The sequence below is a fragment of the Schistocerca serialis genome, chromosome 9, assembly GCF_023864345.2.
Source record: "Schistocerca serialis cubense isolate TAMUIC-IGC-003099 chromosome 9, iqSchSeri2.2, whole genome shotgun sequence".
Classification (NCBI taxonomy): Eukaryota; Metazoa; Arthropoda; class Insecta; order Orthoptera; family Acrididae; genus Schistocerca; species Schistocerca serialis.
Window position 1 is genome coordinate 280627715 of NC_064646.1, and position 19122 is coordinate 280646836.

Here is a 19122-nt window from a genome sequence, read left to right on the forward strand (position 1 = left end):
AGGTACTTTTTATGGTGACGTCGATATCTTTGTCATGTGCTACTGTCTCGGAAAGACCTACGTTTCTGTATGAGGGAAAGTGAGATACAGTTGATATCAATTAAAGTTTCATTATGTTGTAATTACCTCTACTAGTATGATATTAAGACACTCCATCACCTTTCATGCAGTAAGCGTTAACAATTACAGGCCTATGTGACAATGTCAGTCTCCTTTATATATTCATATATATGATGTACAATCAATCACATGATACCTAATTGTGTTTGTAGATCACGGCAAAGTATGTGGATGGGTGCTTGTAAGGTGCAAAATTATAGCCACCTTACAATATATTGTACGATAACGTAAGTCTGGTGTCAGCTTGATTTGCAGCAAGATCCTGTTTATACGGCTGTTGGCAGTTGGAATATTTTATGATTTGTACAAAACGTTTCATTGTGTGGCTCACTATAACCCCTTAGAAAAACATTTCATCAGAGTGCTAATGTTAGAAAGAAAATTGTTAAAAAACATAATTAACTACAAAATTGTAAAACTCTGTGAAGAATAATTTAAATAATATCGAATAGAACTAAAATTTTAGTGACTGGGGAGGAATCGCGAAGGGAGACCTGCAGGGCTGAATTTGAAGTCCATTCCTATTCCTTAGATATGTGAAGGACCTATTTTATATACTGGGTTATGCTAAATGATGGACCTATTTTCAAAACTTTTTATTTATTCAAGAACAAATCCAAAATGAAGAAGCTTTATACCAATGAAAAGAGGAAATTTCAAATTTTTCTTTCATGATTTTTGATATCAATTTAATAAATTTAATAATTTGTAATAATTTGTAATTAATTAATTTTTAACAACTATTTAATATTTGGAAATGTGATAAATTTTACAAATATTCAGTGTGGCCATCGTTAGCTGCACGGCAAACATCGACGCGGTAGCCACACTTGTCCTACACACGCGAAAGTGTATCTGCTGTTACTGAGTGCATGGCAGCAATTATCCGGTTCTGCAGATCGTTCAGAATGGTTGGCAGAGGTGGAACGTAAACAGATTCCTTCAGATAACCCCATTAGAAACAGTCACAGGGTGTGAGATGAGGAGATCTCGGTGGCCAGAAGTGCAGAGCCAGGTCCTCAAGTCCGCTGCGATCGGATCCAGCGCTGAGTAAGGGAGTCATTCATAAAGCCTCGTACATCACGGTGCCAATGTGGCGGAGCTCCAACCTGGTGGGAAATGAAGTCCTGGGAATCTTCCATAACTAGAAGGAAAGCCATTGTTCCAACATGTCCAGGTACGTGATTCCCGTTACAATTCTTTCCGCAAAGAAAAATGGTCCATAAACCTTTGTATGGGTTTCGGCACAGAACTCGTTGATCTTTGGTGAGACTCTTCGTGTTGGAATGATGAATGTGGCTTTTGCAAACCCCATATGCTAACATTGTGTCTGTTCACTTTTCCACTAAATTTTGCGTCGCTTCAACGCTAACAATTACACGCTGTAGAAATGCGACATCCTCCATCTTGGCTAGCACATAACTACACAATGCGATACTTTTGAGACTATTTGTCATTGCAGTTGAGAGTCTGCACAAGTTGTAATCGGTAGGGCTTGTACAGCAAATGCCGTCTCAACTTTCCATACAATTGGTTGGGGATTTCCAAGTTTTCGACTGACTCTATTGGTAGACTTACTGGGACTGCGCACAATTTTTTTTTTTTTTTTAATCCCTGGGACATCATCCTCTGATACACGCGGTCGGCCTGTGCTTTTTCCTTTGCACAGACTCTCAGTCTGTTTAAATTGCTTAAATCAATGGCTAATGCTTTTGTGAGTTGGCGATTGAATGCTGGATTTGGTACGAAATGCCCTCTAAACAGCAATTTACGACTCACTTTTCGCGAACTCAAGAAAGCAGAAAACCTTGTGCTCCACAGTCGCCATCTCACTCACAACTGACTGTCAAACGGGATGACGGACCTATTACCGTGCGAACTCTACCGGCCGCTTCTGAAACCATCAACGCCCTCCCGCCGCCACTCGCCAAAAACTTTGAAACTTCCTCTTTTCTTTGGTATAAAGCTTGTTCATTTTGGATTTGTACTTGAATACATACGAATTTTTGAAAATGGGTCCATCATTTAGAATAACCCTGTACAATGATCAGCCAAAACATGATGACCGCCGACCTACTATCGATATAAACCCGTCCAGGCGATGGCAGCGTCACATGGCGAGGAATGACTGCTAGTCAGACCTACGCACGGTGCATGCAGTACCAGTGAGCGTGCCGTCCATATGTAGAATGGGGAAGGCGTACGATCTATCTAACTGACCGACGGCAGATTCTGATAGCCTGGAAGGACGGTACAAGCATTTCGGAAACTGCACGACATGTCGGATGTTCGAGAAGCGCTGTGGTGAGTGTCTTCATCACGTGGTGAAACCACATCCAGACATCGTGTGGTTGGCCCTAACTACAGACGTCGGATGTTGTACCCTGCGCAGATTGGTGAAACAGGACAGATGGCGGGCTGCGGCGAAACTAGCACCAGACTTTAATGTTGGGCAGAATACAAGTGTGTCTGGTCACAGAGTGGATCAAACACGCCTAAAGATGGGTTTCCACAGCCGACGACTCCTGCCTGTGCAAATGTTAACACCATGACGTCGGCAGCTACAACTGAAATAAGCTCGTGACTATTGGCAGCAGACGTTGTTTCAGTGCCAGAGTACTCCATGGTCTGATGAATTCAGATACCTGCTTCATCATTCCGATGGGTGGGCGCGAATCCGTCATCTTCCACGGGAACAGCTCCTTGACCCCTGTACTGCGGGACAGAGACAACCTGGCAGCGGCTCCAGTATGCTTCTGGGGAATATTCACGTTAGCATCCAGCAAACCGTTGTAGCTCGTGCAAGGCACTATGATGGCCAAGGAGTATCATGCACTGGTTGCAGACCATGTACACCACTTCGTGACGACGGCAGTGGCATTTTTCAACAAGACAATGCGCCATGCCACGAAACCAGGATTGTGACGGATCGGTTAGAAAAACAGTTAATGTGCTGGACCCCCAACTGGAGAGATCTGAACTCGATTGAACTCATCTGGGTTGCGATTGAACGTGGCGACAGAGCTCATCGTCCCCCTCCCCAGAATTTACAGGAATTGTGTGTGCAGATATGATGTCAGCTCCCTTCAGCGAACTACCGACACCTCATTGCTTCCATGCCATGGTGCATTGCCGCTGTTATCCCGTGGCAAATGTGGACGTAACGGTTATCAGGTAAGTGCTCATAAGCATACACCAAGCAAACGCAGTGCAGGAATGAACTATCCACTCTGCAGCAGAGCGTGTACAGATATGAAACATACAGGCAAATTAAAATTGTTTTCCAGAGTGGGACTCGAATTCTGGTCCTTTGTCTTTTGAGGACAAACGCTCTACCAGAGTTACCCACCCACACCTCATTACCCGTCCTCACAGTTTTCATTCGGCCGGTCCCTCATCCCCTACCTTCCAAACTTCACAGAAGTTTTTCTACGGGACTTCAAGCTGGAAGAAAGGATATTGCGGAGACATGGGTTAGCCTGGGGACATTTTCAGAATGAATTTTTTAACCTGCAGCGGAGTGAGGCATCGCATACGGTCGCAAATTAAGATATCTTTACTGAAAGATGTGCTGAAAGTGGCGGTCATCGACATCGTCCTCCTACAGTAAATATACCTCGACGAATTTCCTGTCATGCATGGGTACAAAGCCTACGTATCACACATCTCTGAAATAGGTTTTGGGCGTAGCAGTACTTCCCAGAGAAGGCATCACGGCACAGCATGTACTACACCTACCGTCGGCTCAAGCTTTAGCAATGAAGGTGCGTGATGTACGCCCCATGAACACCCATGCACCGTATGGTACACACAGGAGACGAGAGCGTTCCCACTTCTTCGCTGAGGAAATTGCAGCGCCCTTCCGTTGTCGATACAACCATTTTACCCTGGGCAGTGATTTTAATCGTGTACTTGCACCGAAAGAACAAATTCTTCAGTATACCCCATGCCCAGAACTGCTAGTTCTGGTGAAGAATATACATTTGGTTGACACATTGGAGCATTTCCATGGCGACGAATCATTCCGCAAGTCGTCTCCACCAAATATATGTCACATGCCATCTTAACGCTGACGTCCACGAAGCGGAACTGTGCCCAGCAGCCTACACCGACCATACGACCTTAATGTATCTGATCCGCCTCTAGTGGCACCAGGTGTGACGTAGCCACGGTCCTTGGAAAATGAACCTCATCGACTTCAGATACCTATCTTGTCAAGACGCCACTGAAGATGTTGGGCGATCTTGCGGACAGTGCCTTGGGGCGTATCCCACGACCCTACGTTGTCAGATGGATTGTGCCAAACCGGCGCTACGTGCAGTGGTGACATATGGTCGTGAGCAGGCAGGTTGGCGACGTCAGCGCTGGACTTCTATTTCACGGTGCTACGGAATACGTCGACCAAGTGGCTTTTCCGCAGTGGCAACTGGCGGTACTACGAGCTAAGGCCAAAACTATATCCATCATATAATGCCACCCCAAAGGTGCAGTGGCCATGGGACGGGCACTAGACTGGGTTCCAGGAGAACGCCTATCAATTTATCACATTATCAACGAAAATAGAGACGACAACGAGCCCTGGTACATGCCATGGATACGGATGATGACAGACTCATAACATCGCAACAAGAAATGCGTTCAAATCGCTCTAATCACTGTGGAACTTAACATCTGAGGTCATCATTCCCCTAGAAAGAACTACTCAAACCTAACTAACCTAAGGACATCACACACACCCATGCCCGAGGCGGGATTCGAACCTGCGACCGTAGCGGTCGCGTGGTTCCAGACTGATAAGAAATAGGCAACGCCTTTGTATGCTCAAGTTTACACTCTAGTGGACACCAATATGGCGGCCATTAGCGGAGTTACGCATACGGTTTTCTGCACCATTGACCAGAGGAGGTAGCACTACTAATGGAGGAGATTTCAGAGGAGGAAGTGGCAGAGGCCTTGGTAGGCTATCGGCGAATAAATCACCAGTACCAGATGGGCTCTCTTCGGAGTTCTATAGGACATCCAGCTATATGATGGCACCCACAATGGACTGCTATTTGCTGCGAATTAATATCTCCTGACGTTCCCATACTGCCGGCTTTTATTCCAATACACAAACCCTCGGGTGGCACACGGGTATGAGATTAACGACCGCTGAGACTTCTTAAAGGCGACTTTAAAAAATTCACCAGACTATCGGCAGGGTGTCTCCGAGAATACGTACTGCGTTGATTGATCTCACTCGGTCAAGCGTCGCTCGGTGGAGATGCAACATCGAGATGGCGCTTGGCGAATATCGCGATTTGATTGCTCTAACAAAGACGTGCCTCCTTCATGGACACTAGCGTAGAACGATTGTGATGAAGCCTTCGACAGAGTGAGCCATACCTATCTTGCAGAAGTCCTGACGCACATGCGGTTTCCGCGACCAAACATCACTGTCGTGGTGCGGTACTCCGAAATTATTCCTCCAAATTACTCGTCAATGGACGTGCGACGAAATTCCTCATCGTAGCGATGTCGGTCATGCAAGAGTGTCCCCTGTCTACAATATTATATGCACTGACTCTCGATGCATTACTCTGCAGACGTCGTCACTGCTTGACAGGATTGAATTTGCGAGGATATACATTTAAGTGCAAAGCATATGCGGATGACTTGGTGCTGGTGGCACAGACTGGAAACTGCGTGTGGCTTTAGAGGGGTATAGACAAATATGGAAGGGCCAGTGGCTGCGCATGACTGTGGACAGGTCACTAGCGATGAATATCCGTGTTGGACTAAAGGAAGAATATGTAGAGCCTTTGCAACTCATGAATACCTGAAATGCCTAGGATATATCGCATAGTGGGTTGCAACTATAAGAACAAACGAAATGACATACACCGTCCGAACAGGCCTTGAAGGCCCAAAGGTACCTACCGACCACCGTGTCATCCTCAGCCCTTAGGCATCGCCGGATGCAGATGCGGAGGGACATGTGGTCAGCACATCGGTCTCCCGGCCGTTGTCGGTTTTCGTAACCTGTGCCGCTACTTCTCAATCAAGTAGACCCCCAATTGGCATCACAAGGGCTGAGTGCACCCCCTTGCCAATAGCGCTCGGCAGATCGGACGGTAACCCATCCAAGTGCTAACCAAGCCCGACATTGCTTACGGTTCAAATGGCTCTAAGCACTATGGGACTTAACATCTGAGGTCATCAGTCCCCTAGACTTAGAACTACTTAAACCTAACTAACGTCAGGAAATCACACACATCCATGCCCGATGCAGGATTCGAACCTGCGACCGTACCAGTAGCGCGGTTCTGGACTGAAGCGCCTAGAACCGCTCGACCACAGCGCTTAACTTTGGTAATCTGACGGGAACCGGCATGAGCACAGATGCGTAGCCGTTGGCGTTCAACTATAAAAGACAACTAGAGTCAGTCCAGACGGGAGTCGAAGGGAACATCACACGGGCCTTAGACATGCTCCAGCGGGTTACCTACACTGACACCTACCTGGTGTCGCGAATTATGCACTTGACCTCTGGGTCTTGCACATGTTCAGGATAGACCAGCGGCGCTATACAGCAGCGCAATATTAAAACTGTGGAGACGACATCAGACATGTCTGCAGGAATCTTAATTGAAGATCTAGCACCAGTTTCTCGAATGGCACCAGAGGTGGCCCAGTACCTTATTCAATCATGTTCGGATGGCTCTGCCGGAAACCAGAACTGCGACGGCGCGCAACATCTATCGGGCACTAAATAAAAGACGACGTAACAATCCCATTGAGAGGAGGCATCCGCATGTCAGTTGCCAAGTCGTACAGCGATCTATACGCCATGTTTCCTTAGAAACAGAGACACGTGCAATGTGGTACCCAATGGTTAACGGTAAAAATGTGACCCAGTCCAGACTCCATGCGAGTCATGTGATGGATTCGCCTTGATCCCTCGATGGCAAACTCTGGACGATGATGACCACCACCTCATATGCGGTCCCTCGGCAGGAGTGTGGCGTTTGGTGACACAAATGTTCGCTTTCTTTCTTCGAATGAGAGAACGCGACTCTGGACCAGGGATTGTATTCTTCCCAGACGAGACTTACTATCCATGTATTAAAGCAAATGCAGTAACGTAGCTTCGAGGCCTGACGGTGCTCTGTTTGTTCAGAGATGGCCCAAAGAAGGTACTGGATTTATGTATGTTTTTACAGGAACGATATATGAAGATCATGTGCTACCCGAAATACCGACAGTATTTCTATAACTTCCTATGGAGTGCGTCCCCCCCCCCCCCCCTCACACACACACACGTTTATGTATCTTTCAATTATTACAGAAATATCATTTGTGATTCGACAATAATTAAGTAATTATTCCTGAAATTAAAATTCACTTAACTGTTGTACGTGTAACAGGACCTGATTTTATTTTTTAGTACGATATGTGAAAGATCTTTTCAAAATTTGAAATGTAGTTGGAGGAGTGATATTTTTTTGAAACTTTTATTGTGCTTTCCAATTTCTGATGTTTAACTTTCCAATGGATACTACTTTGTTACAGTGCTAGTTATTTGTGAGTCTGGTTATTTACTGTATTCATAAGCTTCCAAAGAAATGGTTAATCTCATTCTGTAAATATCAAAATAGAGGAAGTTTTTATTTTCTTTTGTTCTTATTTAAATGTTGATGTAATTATCTGAAGAAGGGAAATGAAATTTTTTGCGGATGAGTATAAAATCTGTCTCTAGTTTAAGAAAAAGAATTTAAAAGATGTCCATGTCTTGAAATTCCATGTGAACATTTAAACAGAATGAGAGTTTTTAATTAATAACAAAAAATAGAGAAAATCTGACAGGAAGTTTCAAGATCAGTGTTTTTATCAAAGCATAATCATATTATAGAGAGAACAACACAATACAGTGTTAACTGCTTCTCTGAAAATCGATCTTAGCTTAATTTTGAAAAGAAAACGCCGCATACATCGTTCAAACAGTAGAATTTATTAATTTTTTGGGTGTACATACAGATGAAAACCATTACGAGAAGAAACATGCTATTGAGCTGCTAAAACCGACATTTGCCATTCACATAAATGTTACTACAGCAAAGAAACGAAGTAACACCTTAATATATTTCCCACGTTTCCATTCATTTATGTCTTATGAATATTACCTACAGCCTTTTCCGTAGTAACAGGTGCAACAGTGTGGGCGACTGACTGATCTGTCTTGTAACATAAGCGAACACTATAAACCAGAACAGAATAGAAGATTTGAAAATGTGGTGTTACAAAAAAATACTGAAGATTACGTAAGTAGCTCGAGTAACTAATAAAGAATGCGAAATGCCGAAAAAGAGAATTTCATCACATAATCCGATTAGAAAAAGAGGGGCGGTTAGAGAACCGCATCTGCATCTGACTGCAGAACGATTCTTCTGCCACCACCATACATCTCGCTTGTGGACTGTGTATGTGGATCGGCCAGTAGGACACATCCAGAGGTTCCAGGGATTCCTCGTTTATGTAATGGAGTGAAATGAGTGGGATAAAATCTGTGAGTTTCGGTTATTCACTTACCAGCCCCATCAGTCAAACAAATCAGTAAGAGCTCGCACTGTACGTGTTTGAGCATTGACGCGCAAAATGATGGTCAGGTCCTGCAGAAAGCGTCATCTCTTCTGTCTCTAAGCTGGTTGTAGGCTGCTAAAGTGCTATACCACCTACTGCAGTCCCCTGACTTAAGCCCTCGTGAGTTCAACTCGATTTCTAAACTGAAGGAAACACTTCACGCCCTTCGCTTCAGAACTGCTACCAGTTCGTCGGGCAATAGACCGCGCCGCTCCAACTGTCAACACAACTGGCACTGCTAAGAGTACCCTACGACTTCCACATCGCTGGCAATGGGTTATACACAATGCTGGTGACTACTTTGAAGGTCAGTAAAACTTTGAAACACGCATCTATTTTGTACGTGCTGTGAATAAATAGTTGCCACTATTAAAGTTCCAATCCTCGTACATTCTGCTCACAAGATATTTTAACAAAGCGTAATTGCTTAAAACGCTATAGCTGTTCCTGCCTCACTACGAAGTGTGTCATTCCATAATTCTTTTCTAAATGGACATTATTGTTACTTCCGAAGTGTTTCCACATTCCGAGCGTCAAATGTTGAGAATTACTAAGACATATCAAACCCAGTGCCCAAGCATGAATTCACTTGTAAGTAGGCTGTTTAGGTTTTTATGTTGGTAAAGCCACGGAGCGCTCTGTATGAAAATCACTGACTGTGCTGTGTGCAGTCTGTGGCTGGTTTGCATTGTTGGAGTATATGCTATTATAGTGTTGGGCCGTTGGATGTGAACAGCACGTAGCGTTGCGCAGTTGGAGGTGAGCCGCCAGCAGTGGAGGATGTGGGGGGAGAGATGGCAGAATTATGAGAGCGGACGATCTGGACGTGTGTCCATCAGAAAGAGTAAGTTTCAAATACTGTATATCATGAACTGATATACATATGATGACTTTTGAATATTATTAAGGTAAATACATTGTTTGTTCTCTATCAAAATCTTTCATTTGCTAACTATGCCTATCAGTAGTTAGTGCCTTCAGTAGTTTGAATCTTTTATTTAGCTGGCAGTAGTGGCGCTCGCTGTATTGCAGTAGTTCGAGTAAAAAAGATTTTTGTGAGGTGTGTGATTCATGAAAGGTATAGGTTATTGTTAGTCGGGGCCTTTCTTTATAGGGACTATTGAACGTCAGATTGCGTTGCGCTAAAAATATTGTGTGTCAGTTTAGTGTTGATCAGAATAAGTAAAGAGAGAAATGTGTGAGTACGTTCAGTTCTGCTCAGCTGTTTGAAAATCAAATAACTTAAGAGGTTTACCAGCACAGTAATTCATTAATATTTCTAAGGGGATGTTTCACACTGAACATGTGAACGTAATACTTATTGTAATAATTTCATTCGAATGCATGTCATTTTGTGTACATAATTTCAACCGTGCAAATACCAGGTGGATATTTGACACTGATTCGACGGAGTTGCTACAACAAGTAATTCGTTTGGAAAACGATGTGTGTGTTCATGCCTAGACACCTGATTTGACAAAAAAATGGTTCAAATGGCTCTGAGCACTATGGGACTCAACATCTTAGGTCATAAGTCCCCTAGAACTTAGAACTACTTAAACCTAACTAACCTAAGGACATCACACACACCCATGCCCGAAGCAGGATTCGAACCTGCGACCGTAGCAGTCCCGCGGTTCCGGACTGCAGTGCCAGAATCGCTAGACCACCGCAGCCGGCATGATTTGACACAATGACCTAATCTTAGAGAAGTACTACGCTCTTTTACGTAAATGACGAAGACTCTTCTGTTCTTACAGTAATGGAATATCTAAATATGATAGGCCGGAGGTCAGTGTGCTTTTAAAAAGGAATAGTGCATTGATATGCTTCATAGTGAGTTATGAAAAGTTACAACACTTTGTTAAACAATTTCGTTTTTAAAACATATTTTGAGAGCAGAACATAATTTAAAGGTAAGCTGGTTATTACGGAATCTATGGTTTTACAAGAATCACTTGCAAATGACATAGTCCGAAATCCTGGTCAAGGCAAATAATCCATTTAATAATAGTACGTGTCGAAATTGTTGCCCTTTCTATGACAATGTTGTTAAGGTACCCAAAACTAACGTCAATTATCAGGAATCGCCCCAACTTATCACAAAATAGTAACAGCACACGCATGACAGCGTACTATGGCAAGCGCCTAGTGGACACGAAACTATGTTTTCTGAAGCGATATTAACCACAAGTGCAACTCTGTTGAATTATAAAAATCAGTGGTGACTCACCTTAAAATCTGACGAAGTGTTGTAGCTGCACGTAACAACGCTCAGTTATGTATTGCCGTTTGCTTCAATAATATTGACAGAGTTGTTACATGACACGCCCCCTGCTGTCTCGTTCGAGGTACACAGAGTCCTTGTTTACCAGAAAACCAGTACTTTAGCTTTACCACTTGTTTTCCTTCCAACCAGCGAGAGAGGAAGTGTACTCACAGCGGCAGAAATATCTCCTAAGCAAGTAACGACAGCATATACAAAACACGTTACTGCAGAACGTAATAGCAGGGGTGAGCTGTAGATAAAACTCCAAAGATTTTTAGAGGTGATATGTTCCAGACATGGAATGTTCAGCCAGCTGTTCGCCGCAGCAGGGGATACCAGCCTCACGCAAGATTAGTCTCTACGGACACCGGCAGGCGACTTAAGTATTCGACAAACTGGCCACGTTACCGCGGTTACGACCGAAGCTATTGTTACACACGCTGTGTCACGATATAGTCCGTACTGCACAAAGCGGCTGAGCTGAAAAAAACGCTATATTCTCTCTAAAGAGGTACATACGTGAACAACGTACAAGTTAAAGTGTCAGACTAATACGTAAGTACACGAGGTAGGTATAAATAATGGTCTGTTAACGTATCAAATGAGGTAGCTTGCGATCTATGTAGCGTACCGTAAGCTGTTGTTCGGTAAACATAACGAATGGAAATAGGTGAATGGTATCATTTCTGCGTGGGCTTAATAGGGTAGACAATTTCTTGCCGGCCTGTGTATTAGAGGAACAATTTATCGTTATTCCAATGCCACATTTTACATGCATATACATCCAAGATCATACATTACGAGACCAAATTGCGTACTCCACTAACATCGTCTGAAATCCTTCGGCAAAGCTGTGGATAAGCAACTCCCCCAAATTGTCTAGGTCAGTCTAAAGAGGAACGACCTGCTAAACTGGATGGGAAATTGTGCAACCATTTTAGGTCTTAAAGAGTTCCAGCTGCTATCTTCCAGTCAGTTGCCTCATGAATACCGTCTACACGCGTCTTCATCCGCATATGGCGTGGATGGAAGGCCAAACTCTCGTAGAACGACAACAGTGGCCAGTACCCATGAAGAACTCCTTGTGTTCGTGAACTTCTTTAAGAGTGAGCAGAATTAAGTACTCTTTCTTCTGTCCAATCCAGAAATCTTCGACGGATGATTCGGGTCAAATCTCTTCGAGTTCATGGCTATGCACCCGATGACAACTTTGTAAGTGGTCCGTCTACTAGGAAACATGCAGGTGTCTATAGTTCACCCTCTTTTTCTCATTTTGTAATAGAATTGGAATTTAGTGCCTGTTTTACGCTATCACTATATTAATAACTTTTTCATATTGTCGTAACTGTCATAAAACTTTCCATAGGCAATGTTCGACGGACCCCGCTACCTTCTGATCAAGAGCACGGTCCGACTCCTTTCGTCGAATTTGACCAGTGACGTCCTGTATGACGTTATGAGTTCACGGTTCGAAGCATGTCAGGGCCTTGTTGTTAAATGCTGTCTGTGTTTGCCTTAATAACTGACATAAAATATGCGGTTTATTACAAATATCTCATGAATTACGGAGGTGTGTTTAGTCAGGAACCTGAGAGCGCAGCTTATATTGTTTTGCTAGAGAAAGCAGTAACGCTCATGTCTATACCCTTGATAAATTGTTTTGCTAGAGAAACCAGTAATGCTCAAGTCTATACCCTTGATTCTCGTAAATGTTTGTCAGTTTTCTTCAATGTGTGGCACGATTTCCGAGGGTGAGGATAGGCAGAAAGCTAATACAACAGCTCAAATCATTGTTAGCGAAACGAGTAGTGATCGTATATGTAATCTTGGTCCTTGCAAATATTTCGCTACTTTTTAGAATGTGATGTGGAGGCGTGGCGTATTTGAAATGCATTGCTTTTCGAGAGAACGTTTTGTTGTTAGCGACGACGGACACTATTTTTTCAGAGTTTTGAATGAAATATTGTTTTACACTTACAGAAAACGAAAGTGATTCAAATATCATTAAATGCAGTGTGTCACATACATAACACCTCCATGATGAGAATCAGAAAAATGAGTGTTGAATTTCATGAATGAATGTACAATGACAACGCAAAAAATTATCAATCAATCAATACAAAACTGAGTCTGTACACAAGCAGTTGATTATTTACTGCTCCATCTTCTCTCCTCCCTGCTGTTGCTGGTTGGTAACCGCTGGAACACCCGTCTGCACAACTTGTACGATTGCTCATCGCCCTCTGCTAGAGGGAAAGTCTTCTTTAGTGCACCGAGCGAGGTGGTGCAGTGGTTAGCACACTGGACTCGCATTCGGTTCCATCCCGTCTCCGGCCATCATGATTTAGGTTTTCCGTGATTTCCCTAAATCGCTTCAGGCAAATGCCGGGATGGTTCCTTTGAAAGGGCACGGCCGATTTCCTTCCCAATCCTTCCCTCACCCGAGCTTGCGCTCCGTCTCTAATGACCTCGTTGTCGATGGGACGTTAAACATTACTCTCCTCCTCCTCCTTCTTTAGTGCAGTGATTGTGAGGACGCCAATCCGCTGACAGTTGCGTCTGCAACTGTTCAGTTATTACGTCTTTCGGCAGCAAATAATGACGCTGCATGTGGCGCGATATGTAACCGTGCTAATCTTGACGCTCTTCATGTTTTGCCTCCACCACCACGCTGACGCCCACCACTTTCAGCATCAGTTCCTCCGGTTTGAACTGCTGGGCATCTAGATTAACCGTGAATCCATATTTGTTGTTCTGGATGGTAGATACGCCGAAGTTACGAGCTGCGAGATGACTCCTTGGTCTGTAGTAACCAGACAGAGCAGGAACGACAAACAGACGAGGGAAATGCAGCCCATCATGTGTCAACCCCAAGCCGAAATGCTGGTCGAATAATGACTTCTGACGGTTGACATCGCCCAACAAGTGGCGGATCATCGGTGTCAAATCCATCGCCACCAAAATTATTTTTGCAGTGTAACCAAGTGAAGAATTCTTTCCCCTGTAGCAAATTGTTCCATTTCCATCACTGAACCGCAGGATAAATTAATCACTTGTATACAGATTACAACACATGGATCTTATGAAATAGCCTTTTAGAATCTGTAATATTCCTCACACCAGTGCACTAAACCACAATGGGTTGGATAGTTTTCAAATCTTGAAATTTTCTTGTTGAGATTTATATTAGTCTTCCATATAAATACAGGATGTTGGTACTTGTAATGGTAGAGATAGGAGCTGTTCAATTTCAAGCAATACCCTGCCATTGTTCACAAAATAGTCTTCTCCTGGATATTTGTGAAACAGAAATTTTCTTTTTTGTCTTCTTATATTTTTCTTACCTTTTTCCGCAACTAAAAGAACAGTGTCACGTTTGTATGACAAGTGATATCTGTTTGCAGGTAGATGACAAGTAATCTTCTGATGATTTAAAATATCTTTTTGTACAAACTAAATTTGCTTCCTTGCCAAATAAAGAAGAAATAAGAAATAATAATTATATTAACATGGGACATTCTGTAAATTTTCCTGGTTTTTGCACGTTCTTGTGATACGTTGTTTTGTACTAAATAGTGACTTAAATAAATCGATTGACATCTGCACCACAATTTTCAACATTTTACCGTACGTGTCAGCGTAATCTCTTTGTCCTCTTATCTTTGCATTTTCGAATACCATATACGCACAACATTCTTCAAACGTTGTATGGCGACGATTGTTAATGTAAGCAGCAGTGTGACCTAAAACTGAAATGGCGGCATTTTTCTTCCTGTGGGGATATGGTATTTTTTCTGGTCTGGTTAGTTCCATGATGTCAACGTAGTGCTGAACCGTCTGGAGAATTATCGCCAGTCTGCTTTGCATCTGTGCCACAGGTGCACCACAGGTGAACCTGTGAATTAAGGTCTCCACGTGACCGCATAACTTACAGGTGGGTGTGGGGCTCATGTGGATGTTGTGGTGTCTGTCACTAGTTGGGACTTGGTCGTTGATGATTAGATACTATATAGACCGGACGCTTGATGGCAATACAGAGCTATGGATATTTCGCCAGGTATTCCATTTTGTTTGCTGATATTTTTGAATGACTCTACTTTCTCTACCATCTGTTGTGAGAATACTATAGATTTTCGCCTTGGTATTGGATGGATGGATGTTGTTGGCTTGACGTATGTAACTGAACTCGCAGTAATAGTCTAATATGGCGAAAGGTTATTGGTGTGATAGCTTCGTTGAGGAGTGACATTATACTGCATGGCTTCTAATTTAGCGTTAAGTCCTTAATTAACCTTGGTGTGTAATTGTTGTGGTGGATGTTTGTATTTGTAATTAAGTTTGTAGTCGAATGGGATCAATTGAACACCAATACGGACCGCTCCTTTCTTTTCTTTTATTTTTTTTTATTTTTTGCGGATAATGTTTTACTTGTGCGTTCTGACAACGAGTGACACGAACTTTGAGTAACCATGTGTGGCAAGAGTTTGCTTCACACTTGGAAACAGTGCAATGGAAACATTTGCAAAATTTCGGCCGGCCTACGAGATCATTCTTTCGTCAAGAACCCAGGTATTTCGATGGTTTGAGCTATCTTCGGAAGGAAGACAGTCAACTGAAACTGATCTTCGTAGTGGAAGGCTTTAGGTTTAAAGAGCTGACGCAAATGTTGACAGAGTCCGGGATCTTTCATGTGTAGATCATTGGTTGACTGTCAGGATGGGGGGAGGGGGGAAGGTTGAATTTGAATCACACCACCGTTAGTCATATATTGGCCAATAAATTGGGGATAAGAACAATCTGCTGTAAACTGTTTCCGAGAAACCTCAGACAGAACCAACAGGACATGAGCAGGGACAGGTGCGTTGACATTTAGGAATCGATTGAAAAGATCCCTATTTTCTGGAACGTCTCACCGACTTTGACCAGAGTTGGATGTTTGTGTATGACACGGAAGCCAAACAGCAGAATATGGATTGGACCACTCCAAGTTCTTCAAGGCCTAAAGAAAGGAAGGATGAGAAATTCGAAGCTCAAATGCAGGCTGGTATGCTTTTTTGGCAACGAGGGAATCTTTTACAAACAGTTTACACCTCAAGGCCAAGGGTTTAATCAACACTTTCACCGCGAGGTTCTTAAAAGACTGTGCGAAAGGGTTACGCATGTGACCTAATACCAAAAACAATTGGGTGTTACATCACGGCAATGCACCTTGTCACGCAGCATTTCCAGTAAACCGTTTTTGGCCAGCAAGAACATTCCTGTAGCTGGTCAGCCTCTTTATTCGTCCGACTCTATACCTAAGTTGTTTCAGGAGTTCCAAAATTTGCTTTGTCCAGTTCAAATTCTCAGCAATATGGACACCTAAAATTTTTGCACTCCCCCTATTTATTATTACTTCCCTATCTGTTACACTGATAATTGGAGTGACACCACTACAAGTGCAGAACTGAATACATTGCATCCGTTTTTTACTGATTGTGAGGCCATTCACAGAAAAACAGCCAATGGTACTTTTAAGAGTACTGTTTACCCTTTCTTCTGTTGCTGTATGTACGCTTGGATTTATTACAATAATAGTGTCATCCGCCAAAGGCACTAATTCTGTTTTTGTATATTAGATGGAAGATCGTTTACATACATGAAGAACAATCGCGGCAGTACGTTTGAGTGTTGCAGAACTCCCAAACGCTTTTCCTCCCCAGTTAGAAGAATCTCCCCCATTTACATTGGTTGATTTACTAAGTACGGTTTTCTGTACTCTTTTGGTTAGATATTACGTCATCCATTGGTTGACTATACCATTAGCTCCGTAAAACCTAAGTTTATCTAGGAGAACATAGCGATTCACACAGTCAAATGCCTTAGACAGGTCGTAGAAATTATCAGTTGTGCTATATTGTTTTGTTCGAGAAAAGTATTGAGAAATGCCGGAGATGTGTGCAATGGCGCTGTTTAATATTTCTTCCTTCAGCAAAAGTCCACTCGTCTTGCAGTGATTTCATATTCTGCAATCCAGTGACCACATCTACCCTATCAGAACACGTATAACGTTTCTCTACTGGAGAAATCGTAGTAAAACCAGTTGCACTGCACATATCTCCACATCGCATCATAAGTTTCCTGGTATCATATTAACTGAGCTACAGACGGAGAGAGCGTTTTTGAGTGAAAGAACACTTAGATATATTGATACTTCTTTTACACAAAACACCGCCAAGTCTGTGATAATGTGACGTTACAGTTCCGTCATTTGCACGCAACCACAGTCACTCTTATACAGCCTGCTTATAATGTTTGCCCAAACTCGTTAACGAAAGATTACAAAACGGATTGTCTGTGACAGAATGGTCGCTCAAATATCCTACAACTCGACCTCTTTGAACGTTCAGTTCTCAGTACTGACTAGCACAATATCAGTTTTCTCAAAAGTCACGCTTTGAGCATAAAATTCGGAATTTCACGTGTTCATCTTTCCCACTCGTTCGAAAATTACTTTGCGATACCCCAGGGTCAAGTTTAGCTCGTATTTCCGCAAAGTTAATACATCTATTCAGAGCTCTTTATACTCACGTCGGTATATAGCGAAGGCTGATCTCGGAGCTTAGTGTAGCCTTCCCAAAGCTATTCTTTAGCCCATATAATAGGCGCGAATGTATTGTCCTATAATTGAGTGATGTACATCATAGCCAATCCGGTATCAGTATTAAACTGCGCAATCCCCCGGTCTTTGAAACTGCAGATCAGCTGTACTGAGTAATTTATTAAATGAACAAATTTAAAAAACCTACAGATATCGAAATAACGCCCTCTATAAAAATGAACTGTAAAATGTTTCCGGTTTCTCCACTACCATAGACTGGCGAGTTATACCTTACAAACTTCCACTGAGCGCCTGCTTCATTCTCTCTACAGTAACACAGTCGTTACTGCTCGGAACTAACAGGTTTGCTCGATCGCAAGCTTGTATCCGTCGTGCTAGAACCATGACTCATCGTGTGCATGAAGCTGTGTGTTATCGTCTGACTACTACAGGCGCGATGCAAAGGCGTTACACCTCAAGTGGACTAATTTCCTGTACCTTGTTTGGGTACGCGACGATACTTGATGCTGGTGCTAAGCGAGAGGCAGGAAAATTGTGGAAAGTGTAATGGAAGGCCATTGCCACGCTGGAGGCAATATAATTGTAAGCTTTGGATCGCTGCATCGGACTACATTTTCGACAATCATTGTAACTGTGCCTAGTTGCCTTCACTTCTACCGTAACTGTTCTACATTTTACACCTGACCAGGCAACTATAACTTCTGGGAATTATCACAGTACTACCACAATCACCAGCATGGGTACATACTAACACGATACTGTACAGAGCGTTCTGATTTAGTCGTAAAACGGTTTTAGCACGTTCCAAGATAGTATGGCAGACGCCCCTTCGATTTTTTGCAGTCAGGTCCGTTATGAACCGGGCGACCTCGCTCCGGTAAAAAATAAGAGAGAGAGACAGGTGGGTGGAGAAGGTGGGGCAACGGGGGAGGGGGGAGGGGGAGGGGCGCTTGAGCCAGGAGCCGACCTAACTCCCCCTGTGTTCGATAGTTTTTTCAAGTTATTCTGGGGCAGAGCGTTTTTAGAACGTGTTTAACTCACAGAATGCCACATTGTTTGTCTTGTTCTCAGAACTTATGAGCTACTGTCTAAATCTTATGATAATCTTTATCGTTAAATATACAGGGTGCTACAAAAAGGTATGGCCAAACTTTCAGAGAACATTCCTCACTCACAAATAAAGAAAAGATTTTATGTGAACATGTGTCCGGAAACGCTTAATTTCCATGTTAGGGCTCATTTTAGTTTTGTCCACCTACGCTCAATGGAGCACGTTATCATGATTTCATACGGGATACTCTACCTGTGCTGCTAGAACATGTGCCTTTACAAGTACGACACAACATGTGGTTCATGCACGATGGAGCTCCTGCACATTTCAGTCGAAGTGTTCGTACGCTTCTCAACAACAGATTCGGTGACCGATGGATTGGTAGAGGCGGACCAATTCCATGGCCTCCACGCTCTCCTGACCTCAACCCTCTTGACTTTCATTTATGGGGGCATTTGAAAG

The 19122-nt window shown here is 43.2% G+C and overlaps 1 pseudogene; it reads right to left on the minus strand.

Annotated features, from left to right (window-relative positions):
• Positions 1–13160: 13160 nt before the first annotated feature.
• On the minus strand, positions 13161–13960 carry LOC126418636 (alpha-crystallin A chain-like; annotated as a pseudogene).
• Between the last annotated feature and the right edge of the window lie 5162 nt (positions 13961–19122).